We start from the raw sequence: 16,274 nt of genomic DNA, 5'->3' as shown, positions 1-16,274 counted from the left end.
GACATCGCAGAAAGAGATAAAACAGGCACGGCTTATCACGTCCGACTTTCGCTTGGATAATGCTTTCCCTCTCCCAATTTTAGGAACTGCTACTTTTTCTACTATCACTCTGTGTCTGTGGGCTGGCTTCGGAACCTCCTTTCGTCGCACTGAGACGGATTGCGCTCAAAAAGTCGTCGCGCGCTACGGTCCGGTGCTCCGAAAAGCATGATATTCGGCTATTTTTTCTGGTGGATAACTCGTGAATATCACTGTGAATTATCATGAATTTGAGTGAATTCGGCACGCTCTTCATACTGGTGGGGTAAAAAAGTGACCTTTACTTGGCAAATTTCCGAGTTCAGTTCGCAAATATTTACATAATTAAACTTTGAGTACATGACATTCACATTAGGAGGTGGCAAAAACCTAACAAGAACAAATGCTGTTGACCGCATGATTCTAGGTGGCGTAGTTTTTTTATTATAATTCAATGACACGTTTTCTGGGACACCCTGTATAATGCGGTGCCCTAGCTGTGCCAACTCCAGCCATTGCGCGCCCGTACCATTTTTGTTTTTGTTTTCCTTGTAGCGCCGCAATGCCGTCTCAACTGTACCCCCTGTGATAACGTCAAGTCCCCCCATAGAGCCCCGAAAGAAATATCTTTCTTGCTACACCGCTGCTTGCGACCCATCAAAAATATAAGGTATCGCGTAGCCGTAGTCCCCTCCCCCGGTTTTTCGACATAAAGCTTTTCGATTTCGCCGATATTTAATTTGGCAATTCCTCCAAGCATTATTACGCCAGGCGATGCCTTCCCTTCGCTGCGAATATATTTTATTTTACGGTGGTGGTGGTGGTGGTGGTGATGATATTTTATTTTACGGGAAAAGGTTACAGCGATATGACGCGCCAATCAACATTCAATGATTTTGTGATACATAGTGTTCAGTTTGATGTTGGCTAGCTAGAGACGAAACAGAAAAACATAAAACTGAAAGGCGTCTTACGAGCTTCTATCGTTGCAAATTGAGCTACGGCCTGCGACAGGCTTACGCTGGACGCAATTCTGTTTTCAATTCACAAAATGGCAGAGTTGTGCCTAACTCGTTACAAGTAACTTGTTACTTGGTAACGGTTACATTTTTTGGTAACGAAGTGACGATTGAGTTACTTTTTAAAAAATAGTAATAGTAACGGTATCAGTTACAAAAATTGGTAACTCGTTACTCGTTCCTTTTCTTCAGCGCGGGGGAGCACATTTCGGCACTCTGTGTGGCGCAATGCATGCAGATTTGACCTGCGTGACGTGTGACTCTAAGTATTATTTATTATTGCAGTCCTTCGCTGGATGTGTTGTTGTCATTTCTCCTGTTTTCCGTAATCTCAGACCATCACTCCTTCCCAAGAATGGCCACCAATTGTGCTATGGCTACAAAAACCGCGTATCGACTTCTAGCCTTTTCTTGTCTTTGCTAAGCTTCTGACCGCTCTAAATTATGGCGCAGCCCCTCGTCTTTTTGGGGAACCATTGGTGATCGGTGGCACGAAAACCAGTGTTTTTTCTTGTGTTTTCGTAATCTCCGATCTCCCCCACTTCGGAAACAAGGGAGAAGGTCCAGTCAAACTGATATAGACTCATGGTAACCGGCCGAGAGACACGGAACACGAAGGACGGACGACAAATCGAGTATCAGCTTCTTCCGAAGTGCAATTCATCATTAACAAAGAGTTGAAGGCAAGTGATAGCATGTTCGTTGGCTCGTTTAACTATGCTGCGGTAACGTAAAAGTAACTCGTTACCTGTGAGTAACGAGAACTCGTTACTTTTGTATGGTGGTAACGAGTAGCGTATTTAGTTACTTTTTCCTGAAGTAACGGGTAACGGTATTTAGTTCCTTTTTTTCGGTAACGGGCACATGTCTGCAAAATGGTAAATGACAACCTGTCGTCTGCCATAGTGCACCTTGTCTTTATTATTGGCTTTAATTTGGAGAAACTTCTCTCCGCGGTTACCACTGACACCGGCACTGTGAGTGGAACCCTCAGCGTCACCCATGCGTTGAGAAAGTTGTCTCAGAGGTTGAGGCCCAAAATGAACTGAAGGAGTTCCTGAGGAGTACCGCGACCACTGAGCAGGCAGAAAAGCTCTTCGCAATGAAGACAGGAGTTGCTCTCAGGGCAAGGATGTGGAAAATCGTCCCCTGTGGTAACTTACGTTAGAGCGGGGTCCTATAGGTTAGTATTCAGAGGTTAGGTTAGTTTAGGCTTATTTTTGACAGTTTACCACGCGGTTGAGGGGCTCCCCACAGCTGGAGTGCAATGCACTTGTCGACAGGGCCGGCGATAGGGGGGGGGGGGGGCGAGTAAGGCTTCCACCTTAGGCCTCGCGCACGAAGCCCTCAACCAGGGACTACTTTTTTTTTAAATATCAAGTATGCACTTAATCGTGTGAAACAGGCCCCGTGATGTGCCTTTGCCTCAGGCCCAGCACACCCCTAGCGCCGGCCCTGCTTGTCGAGCACCACCGGCAGGGCTCTAGGCTAAATCGCTCTCGCGTCTAAATTTGATCGCGTTGGTGTTTGTTCTTTCTGGAAACGCTATACCCTGACAGCTGTGCTCCACACAGCACAGGCGGGAAAACTTAGTTCTCCACAGCCCGAAGGGGAACTTGTCCCTTGTCCACGTCTCCCACAGCCGTGGGAAGAACAAAGCCCTCACACAAGGCGGGAAGACAGACGATGGAACGGAGTAGCTAACAACCAAGACACTTTCCAGAAGACACCCGAGCGCCAGTGGCGTTACCAGGGGGGTGCGGGGGTGCGGTCCGCACCGGGTGAAGCGACGGAAGGGGCGACGCGCACTGCTTGCTTCCTCCCGTTCTCTGCGGCACGATGACGCCAGAAACCATACGAGGAGCCTTCTGCGAGACACATTAGGAGATTTTTTTTTTTTCTGAGTGTGGTGTAATACGTTTATCTACCGCGAATCGCCTGGTACGGAAAGGTATCCGTTAATGGAGTGGGGTGGGGTGGAGGGTGACGCAAAGAGATCTCGCACCGGGTGACGCGTACGCGTACCCTAGCGACGCCGCTGCCGAGCGCTGGTACCGCTGTGGCTCAACTTTATTTTAACTAAAACACATACAAAACAACGTGAGAACGAGGGGCGAGGGTGTCGCCCCCTCTCCAGATGTGCTACAGTTACACGAAGCCATTAACCAAAGGTAAGAAAAAGGGAGCGCTGGAAAACAGAACAAAGAGAGCGTGAAGGATTACATTCTAATATACCGGGTGTTTCAGTTAAATCCCCGGGCTAAATAATTCGCGAGCAGGTGCACCAATCCACGAACTTTCTTTTTTACAAGTATCTGTCCGATACCACCTACAAGCTGCACACCGTGTGAATGAGTGGGAGGCGCTCATTATTAAAATAAAAATGCAAATGAGTTTCGTAAAAAGGCGTAACTTCTGAAGCAGGGCGCTGTCGGCATTAAAATGGGTACTACCCCTTTTGAGACCTTCAATGAACAGCTTTTAGAGAAAAATCTGCCACCGAAGCGGGTCATACGGTTTACGTATTTTTGTCGCGGCGCAGCGCAAAAGGACGCTGTTTCACTCCCTTATCCATCGATAAATTACGTCCTTACATTAATGAATTACACCAATGAATTACACCAATGAAATACGCCCTTTTGCGCTTCGCCGCGACCAGCCGCGACAAAAATAGGTAAACCGAAACCAATTAATTACTGCAACAAATGACCCGCTTCGGTGGCAGATTTTTCTCTAAAAGGTGTCCACTGAAGGTCCCAAAAGGGGTAGTACACATTTTAATGCCGACAGCGCCCTGCTTTAGAAGTTACGCTTTTTGACGAAACTCATTTGCATTTTTATTTTAATAATGAGCGCCTCCCACTCATTCACACGGTGTGCAGCTTGTAGGTGGTATCGGACAGATACTTGTAAAAAAGAAAGTTCGTGGATTGGTGCACCCGTTCGCGAATTATTTAGCTCGGGGATTAACTGAAACACCCGGTATATGCTTACTGTTGATCAATTAGTTAATACTATACGAATATTCATGTGGTTGCATACCCGTCTGCAGCGCAATGGATCATATATAGCGATTCAAAAGCTGGACTACAAGCAATAATATCGTTCCTGCGTAATGAGTGTATGGTACCCGTAGTGCGCGACATTCTGACAGTGTACATGCATCCAGGGATGCTGGCCATGACACCGTACTTCAATGGATTCCTAGACACGCAGGCATACGGGGGAATGCAGCGTTTCATGGAGTAGCGGACATATCACATCTGTCCTCATCAAAACATCGGTGCCGTATACACCAAAGCCGACGTGCAAAACATATCGAGGTCTCCTACACAGACCATGACTACGCAGCAATGGCTACATGGTGACGCGAGTTCCTGCTTGCTCCATCAAGTTGACCCGGATCTGAAATTTAGAGTTCCGTCCACTTTACCTCGGTCTATCCAGACGCTCTTGCGCAGGTTCCGTCTGAATGTGCCATACGGGCGCCAATTTCTCCGTAAAATTGGGAAGGTAGATTCAGCGAACTGTACACTTTGTGCAACCGTGGAGGACACTGAGCACGTTCTCGTACACTGTACTATAGATACGCAACTCAAAGGGCTACCATGAAATCTGCTCTCGACCGACTGGACAACCGTGATTTTGACCTCGTAAAAGTGCTGGGTCCTTGGCCATCTGACAAGAGGGATGTTGCCTTATCAGCGCTTGTGACATTTATTCGGAGGTGTGCGTTGGAGTCAGTCTATTAGGACCATGTAATTCACTGTGCGGTAATTCACTGCGTGAACTGGTGATTTTGGATTTTGGCCTTTGGCCGATAGTTATCGCCAAAGTGGGGGTGGGGTCTTGTCTTCCATATTTATTTTTCATGGGGGGGGGGGGGGGAGTCTGTTTATGGGAGTAGCCGAATTTGTCGTGTGACGAATTCAACCTCTCCCTAGTATTTTCAACATAAACGCCATCACCAACAACTTGAAGTTCCTGGAGAACAGCGCTGCAACGGTTAAACACACGAGGCCAGTTTACACTAGCTATCCCAGTACAATCGAAAGTTACAGGAAGAATTTTAATCCGGCCTCACTGGAACCCGGAAAGAAGCCTCGCAGGATGTCTGGCGGTTCAAAAACATACCAAACGTCAACATTTTTCAGCATGGTCCCGATTGTGTCAGCTCCCCTTCAATAGCCTTGTCTTCTGCGGAATGTGATTATCTAACTGAGAGTCGCACAGATCGTTATATCGCCGTTTGAGTGTGCTAACCCTGCTATCATTGCTGTTGACGTCATCATATCTTGTAGTTCTGATGTTTTTGTTCCTTGCATTCAATTCGTCAGTTGGGAGTAAACTGTTTCTGCTGTCGTGTCTCCTACTTTGTCCGACGTCCCCCTTGGCAGCCTAAACTAGTAAAGGTTCAAAAACAGCGCTTCATTTTTTGATTCAGTCGTGCCTCCTGAAACAGCTCCGTTTTCTTCAAATGCCTTCAAGACAGGCGCTAGCCCAAGTGGAAATTGCCCCACCGCCGACCATGGGCGAGTGGTCGGCTTTTAATCGGCAAGCGACTTAGTCAGTCACTGCACTTTATTGGACCAACGTGAGCCTAATGTCGCTCACAGCCTCACAGTGGTGGTTGGCAAACGACTTTGGGCCAAGGACCTTCAGCGACCTTCAGTGTTGCGGCCATGCTCTTGAGAGTTTGGCATAATAATAAAGGTGGTTGGTATGATCGCATTCCACGCAGAGACTGGGAGGTGACATGGATTCGAACCCTGTCATCAGCTGTGCTGTCGGAGGTTTTCCCTGGTTTTTCCGAAGACTTCCCAGACGAATGTCGGCACATTCACCCCTGAAGTCGGCCCAGGGCTCATGCTAGCCCCCTCCCCCCCACCTGTCTCCCACTCCTTCCTGCTGTCCTCTCTCCATCTGTCCACGTCTGTACGCTGCTCATAGCCACAGTTGCTTCCAGTGATTTAAACAGACTCCCCCTACACCCCCCCCCAAATGTTCATTGACACCCCCTAACTTTTTCACTCGTGTATTCTCTACAGGGGGTGCCCTCGGGATTTTGGCTTTAGACACATGAGGTACTATAATAATGACCCCCCCCCCCCAGTTTTTTCCAACACCCCTCCCTCCGTGCTTGGGATTCCAGATAAGCCACTGGTTGCTTCGCAGCGCCAACTTGGAATTAATATAATAATTATAATAATAATAATAATAATAAAGGCGGGACAATGTCGACTTTGCACTGTAAATAACGTATACACACTCGAAGCTCGAAAACAACGCAGCTGCCACTCGGAACAAAATAAGAAGCAGTTTCCCGAATTCGACGTCTCTGAGCAAATGTCTTCCATTTGCAAAACCATTTCTAGACGAGATGGGTTACTTCCGATTGCATCTAGCTACACAGTGTCGTTCAGAACTCTGCAGTTTTGACCCTCGCGCACCCCAGTCCTCGGCTCGCTCACTTACCTAGCCGCTCAGCTCCCTGGTGCTCGCTCAGCTATCAGTTCGCTATCAGTTCAGCTTTCGGCTGACTCACCACCGTTCCCACCGGCCGATCAGTTCTCGGTTCGTTCACTCCCTAACCGCCTCAACTCTCTGCCTCTTACTCACGCTTAGTTCATTGTCCGGATTGAGCGTGGGTGCGCATAAGTGGGCGTGCTCATGAGTGAATTTTGCCGAGGTCTGGTGTCGTCTAATACGTCTTTAGCTTGTGAATCTAATCCCAGTGACTAGCAATAGTGACTCAGACTTGTGACAGCCAGAGGTTTTTCTTTTCTTTTCCTTTTAAATTATCGTGTAGTGATATGCCACTATGACTGACACTGGGGGTATGCAATAGCATGGCAAGGCATCAGAAGCCGTATATGCCGCAGTGCTACAGAATCAGAGTATGTATTTCATAACCATGGGCCGCAATCCCTGTTTCGGAATAGCAAGCCGGCTCTCTGCCTCACTAACCTTTCCTTTTCTTAATAAACATATCCCCCCCCCCCCCTCTGTTACAAGTGGTCCATGGTTGGCCCATCGTTGCTGTTAATCGGTGGGCCGCCATCCAGCCGACTAAGGGCTGGCTACTGCCCATGCTTTCGGGGGCGTACAAGGCAGGGGAAAGGTGACATCATTGGCTGAGGCCACAAGTTACATCGTCAGCCGAGAGAACAAGTATGCGTGTCGCACACGGTCAAAAGCATTGGACTGATCGGAGGACGCCACCGCGGCAGGGGCATGATCACTAATCCAGTGAATGGCGTCGTGAAGCGAGGCTCTATGAAGGTCTGAAGACGACCTGCCGGGAGCAGAATATGACCGACAAGGACGTAACACCTTCTCCAGGAGAGGCGAAACACACAACAGAAGTGTTGTATAGCTAGGACCTTATAATCGCTCGCCAGCAAAGTAATCGGACGGCAAGCATCTGGGTCTATCTTCGTAGACGTGTCGTCGCACAGAATCATGGGCGCTCCCAGGATTTTTCCAAGGGGGGAGGGCAAAGTGCTTTCTCCCTTAGAAGAGAGGGCGCTCCCCCAAACTTATTACTCATAATACTTCCCATCTAGCATACCCCTCCCCCCCTCGCACCCAAATGGACAGCGACTGGCTAAAGGTACGCAGACGTCGCCCCCCCCCCCCCCAAAGTACTTCACTGGGACCGCCCCTGGGATGTAACGACGCGTTGGACGTAACGGCATGATGGATGTAACGACACGATGGACGTAACGGCCAAAATCGCTGGGTCGCCATGGGGCGATGGGAGGTAGGAAGGAAGACGGGACGGGAGGAAAAGCCCGGATTAGGAATAGCAGGAGTGAACCGGTGACCTGCCTGTGTTCAATACGACGACTATGGTGATGTCCCACCCATAATGCATAGTGCATGAATATCCATCAATAATGCGTTTCAGTACCTGGCCAATAGTACTAGTTCCGCTCATCCTTTCTTGTCTTCCGGTCTCGCTCGTCTGCATCACAATTCGATGCGAAAACTTTATCAACTTGTGCTTTTCATTTCCACCTCATTCTTTCCCGAACGAACTTGAGACGTGAACCACTACAGGCTAACCGCAGGCAGTGTTATAAAAAAAAAGGAAAGAAAGAAAAGAAACGCACACACACAATAAAGCTTTTACAAGCCAAAGATGTCCCGTCACGACGGGAGCTCTGCCCAAGCGCTAACTTGACCTGCCAGCCTCACGTCCGTACGTGTGACTGCAAAAATACTCCAAAAGCCGGGAGACGACATAACTGGACAAAAAAAATAGAGAACTCCGACTTAACATAACAAAATAACAAGTTTTACTCAGACGTTTCGTCCGTCATGCGGCGGACATCATCACTGCCAACCTGGAGGAGAGATTGTACAACCGGTCGCTATTTAATGGGAGTATTGTTCGGGAAGGGGGCCACGGTTTTTGTTACAAACCCAGGGGTCACCACGTATGTGCCACGACGACTCTAGAAGCTTTCTGTCGCTGGTGATGTCCGAAGCTGATTATGTCCGTCGTGGCGTCCGTCCGTCATGATGTCTGAAGCTGATGATGTCCGTCGCATGACGAGCGAACGAAACGTCTGAGTAAAACTTGTTATGTTAAGTCGGAGTTCTCTACTTTCTTTTTTTTTTTTTTTTTTGTCCAGTACGTGTGGCTGCAACGTATGGCAGACATTGAAAGGAAAATACGTAACTAAGCATGAACGTGTCCTCAGTGATTTTATCTCTGTGATGCTTTCGCTATACAGTTGTGCAACTGTACCGTTAACCGCAAGATGTGTTGAATCAGATACGATGCACCACAAATATCTTATAACTTGATTGCTTATGTAAATAAATCACTTTCACTTTCAACGACACCAAGCCAGGGGCAGCATGATATTACGTACAGGTCCCGTACAAGCGGCAGCTTTAAGTAAAGGTGCGTCCATGCCCGCTAAATTGAGAGCTGCTAGCGTGAAGGTGAGAACCTGAAAGTGACGTTATAGCTGGTGTGGTCGTGACCACACCACCACGAGCCTTCCCAGCATGACCACGAGCATTCCCAGGATTTCTTACAAGGGGGTGGGGGTGCAAGAGTGCAAACGCCCAATACCAGCGGGCAGAAGGGCTGGGTGTGCCCTTATCCTTGTGCATTTTTCACACTGGGCCGACTTCTTTGCCGATTTTTCCGCCTGGGCCGACTTCTCTCGCGAATTTTTTTCACACCGCGCGGTGGGTGGTGCGCGGGTGAGGGGTTGTCCGAGTGCTTACCAGCGGATCGAAGGGCTGGGCGTGCCCTTATCGCGTTGTACATTTGTCACCCTGGGCGGACTTCTTTGGCGATTTTTTTTCACATCGCGCGGTGGGTGGTGCGCGGGTGATGGGTTGTCCGAGCGCTTACCAGCGGACCGAAGGGCTTGGCGTGCCCTTATCGTTGTACATTTTTCATCCTAGGCCGACCTCTTTGGCGATTTTTCCGCTTGGGCCGACTTCTCTCTCGACTTTTCCAGCGCGCAGTGGGTGGTGCGCGGGTGAGGGGCTGTCCGAGAGCTTATACCACACCTTTTTCTGGAGGCCGACGTTGCAAGCTGGGTGGGTGTCCAGAAGTTCCTATTATGACATCTGGGAATAATCATTACGACCTACGACAAAAGAGTGCACTATTTTCACACACGACGTTGGTGTTCCCCGGGGCTCCACGAACCTTTCCTTTCCCCCTCTCGGTACGCCCATGGTAACGACAAGCGAGAGATAAAGTAATCGAAGTCGGTTACTTTGACGAGCATAGGGCCCCAGGAGATCCCAGTCCAGGGGCGGATCCATACCCGCATATTTGTCTTTTTTTTATTTTTTTTGTGTGTGTGTGTGGGGGGGGGGTTCACTGTCGATGCGCGTAATTTGGGAGGGGAGAGGAGGAAAACTAATGTGTAACCTACAGTTTTACTTGGGAGGAAGGTCAAACCCCCTTTGGATCTGCCTACAATGTAATGAAACGTCTTCACTGTCGTGTAGTTGCTTAATAATGTGTCTCCCACACTGCATTAACACCCCCAAGAACACAGAGGACCCCATGACATCCCCACAGTGTCATCGTGTCCTCGTCCTTCGATATGTATTTCCAGAATGTCCTGAGGATGACACTCGCGGATTGTCCGTGAAGAATCACCCGCGTGCATCCTGCGGCAGTCCCGGTAGGTCGCTCTCGGAATGAGAAATGCCACATATTGTTCAATTTTCCTGCTAGGACTCTGCAGATATTGAGTGACACATATGTTTTGCTTTCTAAGCCGATCCCAGGGGGTGAATGACATTCGTCAGAAGAGAGGGCGGTCCTACGTAAAGTTCCTTTTCCTCCAAAAAGGTATCTGTCAATGATACCTGGAGCATTTACAGCGGAAAGACAGAAAAGGCGCGATTCCGTAGCACTGATTTTGACTCTTTGAAGGTCCTACCCGAATGTCTCAAACCAAAAGAAGTAGGAAACACAGACTTCGCATCGCTTGAGCACTTCAAGCAATGCCTCGTTTGAGTATTGTGTGTTTGCTTAATGTAAGTAAACTTCAATAGCTCACCCTTCGGTTTGTGTCAGAGGCGAGCGGTACTCTCCAACTTACGGAGTGTCGCGTAACAAACAATATATATAGTGTCTGATTTTTCTGTGGAAGGGAATTCCAGTACCTTTCGAAGGGGGTTTCTGGGTCTTTGTGCTCCAGGCAAGTCTTTTTTTCGCCTTCTAGATTTCTGTCTTTTTAAATCGTCAAGCTGTTTGCCGTTATGGAAAGTACTACACCTTATGCGGTAGTTTGTCAATATGAACTGAGAGTAATCAGTCAGTAACACAGAAGCATGTCCCAGCTGGGTCATCACACTGCCCTACATTGGTCCTTGATGACCTCCTAGGAACAACGAAAAGGATATCGTAAGGACATCTGAGAGTCCCATTTTAACAAATGTGGGGTACCCTAAGGACCGATTTCGCCTTCCCGAGGACGTCCTGCTTGTCCCGGTGTAATAACCGTCGGATATCCCATGGACGACAGTGTGTTCTTAGGGACGTCGCAGTCTTATGCTGAACGGTTTGTGGATAGGGAGAGGCGCAAGGGCCTTGTTCAAGAACCTCGGGACACACTACTGCCAACATCCTGCTTCAGTCATGATAGAATGAAGCGTATGCTGACTTCGCGAGTTTTAGTAGTATAGAATGGGAGATCCTTACATGCCCTCCCCACTGTGGTGATTTGGCCAACGAACGACACTATGAGTCTGCGAATGGAGTCCTCCTCATGAAGCTTCAGAAGACCATAGATTCTTGGGGTTGTCCTATCTGGTGAAAATAAGGCACAATGTGATTTATCCGACAGATTTTTTTTTTTTTTTTTCTGAATGACCTCAGTTAAGTCAGGACGTCTTGACCCCCTCCATTTCTGTCCTCACATAGTGTTTGATTGACCCAGATTGTGCAATGCTGGCCAAGACTGGACCCGTCTAAAAAAAAAAGAAAGAAAAGATCTTGGATCTGCCCCTGCTGAGAATAGACCTGTACTGGAGAAACGTCATCATGATGTTGGTAGACAGACTGAAACAGAAAGAAATCGGAAGGGAAGGGCTGGGGTCCACGAATAGGCACTTATTCGCTGCCTCGATCCTATTGAAAGAAAAGTAGGACCGACGGTCGCGTCCCTTTCAGGGACCATCGCAATCCCCTCGAAACTGTAGCTTTCGAGCGCAACCTTGTTCGCCCCTAGCTTCGAACTTAGTTCAACTCTACCAAATTGGTGGCGCTGTAGAACACTACGACATCATTTGTTTACAAACAGTGCGAGGTCTATCGATAACATCTTCTCACTACAGTCCTTTCTGTCCATAACCACAACGACCCTTGTCTCCTCGCACAATAACCACCCTCTCGTCCCTTCTAAAGGCATCAAGGGATTCACATTCTGGTACTACTTCCCGTAGGACTTCTGCACGTAGGGCGCAGAATACCTGTTGTATCTGCAGTGTACATTTTAATGTGAATAATCATGGACAGCCCCGGCATTTGGACCGTAATTTTTTGTATGTTTCATGGGCATTCATTGTACATTGTTTGTTTATGCCGAAAGATTTTTAAATGTAGTTCCTGCTCCACTTCCAACATCAAAAGAGAGAGGGGAAAAAATAAAAACAGAACAGCTCCACCGACTTAAGCCCATTGTCCACTTGATTCAACGTGAATGTAATGTGCAAATTCAACAGAGCTCTCTCCTGTGGTCTCATTGGGGGGGGGGGGGGGGGAATATGTTTAATAGAGTGAAAAAATGAAAACGGAAACGTCAGCCAGGCTATTGCCAGCTTGCTATTCCGAGAAAGAAAAGAAATAAAAGAAAGGGAAAGATGACAGAAAAACAGGCACGCAGTGCAGTGCAGCACAGGCACGAAGGAAAGTTCGAAGAACGTCCAGTCAGAGGGCAGACGCAAGGCCAGAGTCATTTAAGAAGCGGAGCAGGGCTGTGGTGATGGCCCACTGAGTAGGGCGAGGGACGGGACCGAGGAGGGTGGCCATGGGCAGTGTGTTGGAGCCTGTATTAGACGGCGATGGAGGGCTTGCCGTTGGGGGATGTGCTGCTGGCAGTGCAGAAGACAATGAGCAATGTCGCCCACCTCGCCACAGCTGGAACACAAGGGGGAGCTGGATTGGCCCATTTTGTACAGGAGCAATGGGGTGCGGGCAACGTTGAGACGGAGGCGGTGCAGCAATGATTCGTCCTGACGACTGCAGCGACACGCAATGAAAAAGCTAACCGAGGGGTCGATGGACTGCACGTGACTGTTGTAGGCGACGGCTTGAGATCTAAATGCCTGGGCACGGGTTGCACACCGGCGGCGAATAGCTAAATGGCAAGCCGAAAGTGTAAGTGGTGGACGTGCAGTGGCAGGAGTAACAGCTGCGGCGGCTCGTCTAGCAGCCGCGTCTGCGCGTGTGTTACCGGTCAGGCCCACATGACCGGGCACCCACTGAAGGGACAAAGCATGACCATTGGCACGGAGTCCGTTATACCTCTGAATGATCAAGCTGGGTATACCCTGTATGAGGTTGGAGCGGGCCGACATCAAGCGGAGGAGAGACGCCTTGCTGTCTGTGAGGATGACCCATTTCCCAGGTGGCAAGTCAGTTATATATTCTAGGGCAGTTTGTAGACCTGTTCATGGTCTGTATCGGCAACGTAAAAGGCCACGCCCGCTGCGTCAGACATTACGGAAGCATCGGTGAAGATTTGTCGGCAATGGGGAGGGGTAGAGGTGAGATGGGCCAAAGCGAGTTGTTGGGCTACCACAGGGCTGATTGCCTGCTTTCGGGGAAAGTCTGGTATAGTGGCGTGAATGGGAGGCCGTTTTAAGGTCCACATTGCTGGCGCAAAGGTAGTGGCAGGTGTCGAGGACGGGAGACAGTCTCGTAAGCGGGCAACTGCTTTGGCAAAAGCGGATGCAGGGCAGCTCACAGAAATGCGGCGAAGAGGATGAGAGGGTTGCATCAGGCAGCGGGCGTGGACGCGAAGGGTGGCTGAGTCCCGCAGAATGGGTATAGGGTGCTCCTGAGCTTCGGCGAGTACGGAATATGTCTCCGTTGTTCGAGGGACACCAAGGCAAACACGGAGACTGCGGGCTTGGAGGTTCAGGAGCTCCTGCTCTCGTGTGCAGCTGAGGTCATGAAGGATCGGGAGGCTGTATCGCAGTGTGCCCAAAACAAGAGCCGTATGAACTCGGTGGAGGTCCTGGCAACACGGGCCCCAGGACGCACATGCGATACGTTTGAGGACATTGACCTGGCTGGAGGCTTTCGTGGCAAGCGTCTTCACGTGAGATGACCATGTGAGGCCTTGGTCGATTGTGAAGCCCAGATAACGGCAGGTTTTCACAAAGGTTAAGGGCGAACCGTCGATGAAGAGTGGATATTTGTGGAACGATCTCCGCGAAAAGGCCATGGCGACAGTTTTGGCGGGTCTCATTGGGAGCAGTGGACTGCGAACGGTTACTCCATTTCAGTGGAATTTATAAGAATATGTCACACTGCGTCAGGCCTGCTCCAATAAACGGGCAGTTTAGGAGTTCAGTGTTGATGTGCTTCCCGCCAGTGGCTTCTTTCTTTCTTTTTTTTTTCTTTTTTGATATCCAAAAGTCTTCACTTCCAAATATCTTTACCCTCTTAACACATATCCAAAAATCTTCACTTCCAAATACCTTTGCTTCATCTGTAACGCTTGTTAGCGTGATGTGGTGACTGAGCAACCCCCTTTTCCTCCTATAACACAATGCCATATGCTCTGTGCTAACAGCAACAACTTTATTTTAATGATGATGTTTGGGGAGTTTCATTGCCAGGGGCAATACTTTGCCCCACTGCCAGTGTAATGTGGTGAACTAAATATGTTGCATCACAGTGAGGACCGAAGTCCTACAAGTGTCCAGAAAGTTGCGAATTTCTTTTAGCAAATGACGATGAAAGATGAAAGTCACTGAAAAGGTTAGCGAGCTATAGGACTCGAACCCACATCTTCTGGATTACCGGTCCAGGGCTCTGGATTACCGATCCTTTCATCTTTCATCCTTAATTTCTTAGGCAAGTTGAGGCTTTGTATGTATTTGTCCCTTCTATGTTGTTCCAGCCTCAGAACATCAGTTCTTTCATGTTCAACAGTTGCCGCCTGCGTCGATCCCGTCGTATGAATGTGTGTATGAGTGACCAAAAATGTAAGAGTGAAAGGAGGATGAGTGAGAGAGAGCATGGCTGGTTTGTCCCTTCAGATGACGCACCCTGGAAGTCGCTGAGAAGGCGTGTTAGCTTAGCTCAATTGGTAGAGCCCTGGACCGGTAATCCAGAAGATGTGGGTTCGAGTCCTACAGCTCGCTAACCTTTTCAGTGACTTTCATCGTTACGTACTCATCGTGTGGACGGAGTGGCGCGCAAAGAGAAAGGTCAGTTAGTGTTTCCGAGAGTCAGGCTCGACCGGATCACGCAGCCAATTCCACGCAATGGAGGAGTATAAGGTCATATCATCACGTGCTTGCGTCATTCCTGTGCATAGTATTTGCAAGAACAAGTAAGGGACAGCTGCATTATGCGTATGATTCCACCCTCTGTAACATTCTCAAGGTCACTTTACTTACATTGCTCCTGACTCCTCAAGTAATTCACAAACAGTCCTCTCTCAAACACTCTCCTCTGTAACGTTCTCACCAGCTCCGGTTGCGCAGCGGTAACGCGTGCGCTTGGAGACTGGGAGGTCCGCGGTTCGAATCCGCGGGCCGGCTGTGCCGTCTGGGGTTTTTCCTGGGTTTCCCTCAGATGTGTAATAGGCGTATGCCGGCACAGTTCCCCTGAAGTCGGCCCATGGACGCAGCTATCCTCCCCCCGAGCGGATTCCGCTCGGTCTTCCACTTCACCCTTTCCTCTCCTCCTCTCCACTACCTTTCCCTTCCCGAGAAACATGCCGCCTAATCAGGCAGGCAGACCTCTCGGGTTCCTCCCAACGTCACTCCTCCTCCTCCTGTAACGTTCTCAAGGTCACTTTACATTGCTCCTGACTCCTCACGTATTTCACAAACACGTCCGCAAAGCTTGGTGAGAGGGGTAAGGACAACACCACCTAGACAACACAGGGCATCGTCATGCACGCCGTGACGTCACGCTAGTTGTTCCTCCGCTGCTTCCCTCTGACACTTGAACGGTCGCCAGAGCGTGCGTAAGCAATCGACGTCGCGCTCTTGTTGTTGAAAGCGATGTTTTAACGAACGTAATGGAATTTAGCATCAACTCAGCAAGAAGGCCAACTGGTAAATGAAGCACTAGAAGTTTGTATATATATCCGAACGTTGAAACTACTACTTTGCTCCTTCGGACACTTATACCCCTGTCACACGGGCATTTCGATCCTTCTCGAATCCGATCTGCATCGAACTTCCCGAGCACGCTCGAGTTTTGACGCTGCTACACGGCCACTTTCAATGCGCATTGAATGGTTGACCTGTGCAAATGAATAAACGGAACTCATTAATTTCGCGTTTCCTATATAACAGCGATATTAGTAGTAATTTATCGTATACCGATGTAAGTATCATTTGTAGCTTCGCGCGCATGTCCGTCTTAAGTTATGACAGTTCACCGGGGTCGAGGATGCAAATGGCGGCCGTCGAGCTGTCTTGAAATTCTCAATCCTGTTATGGGAACTGTCTTGAGTCAAGCAGGATCAAAGTTCGATCCTGCTTGGAAGCGGCAGTGTA

This window comes from Ornithodoros turicata, chromosome 2, assembly GCF_037126465.1.
Source record: "Ornithodoros turicata isolate Travis chromosome 2, ASM3712646v1, whole genome shotgun sequence".
Classification (NCBI taxonomy): Eukaryota; Metazoa; Arthropoda; class Arachnida; order Ixodida; family Argasidae; genus Ornithodoros; species Ornithodoros turicata.
This window is presented reverse-complemented; position numbering follows the sequence as displayed.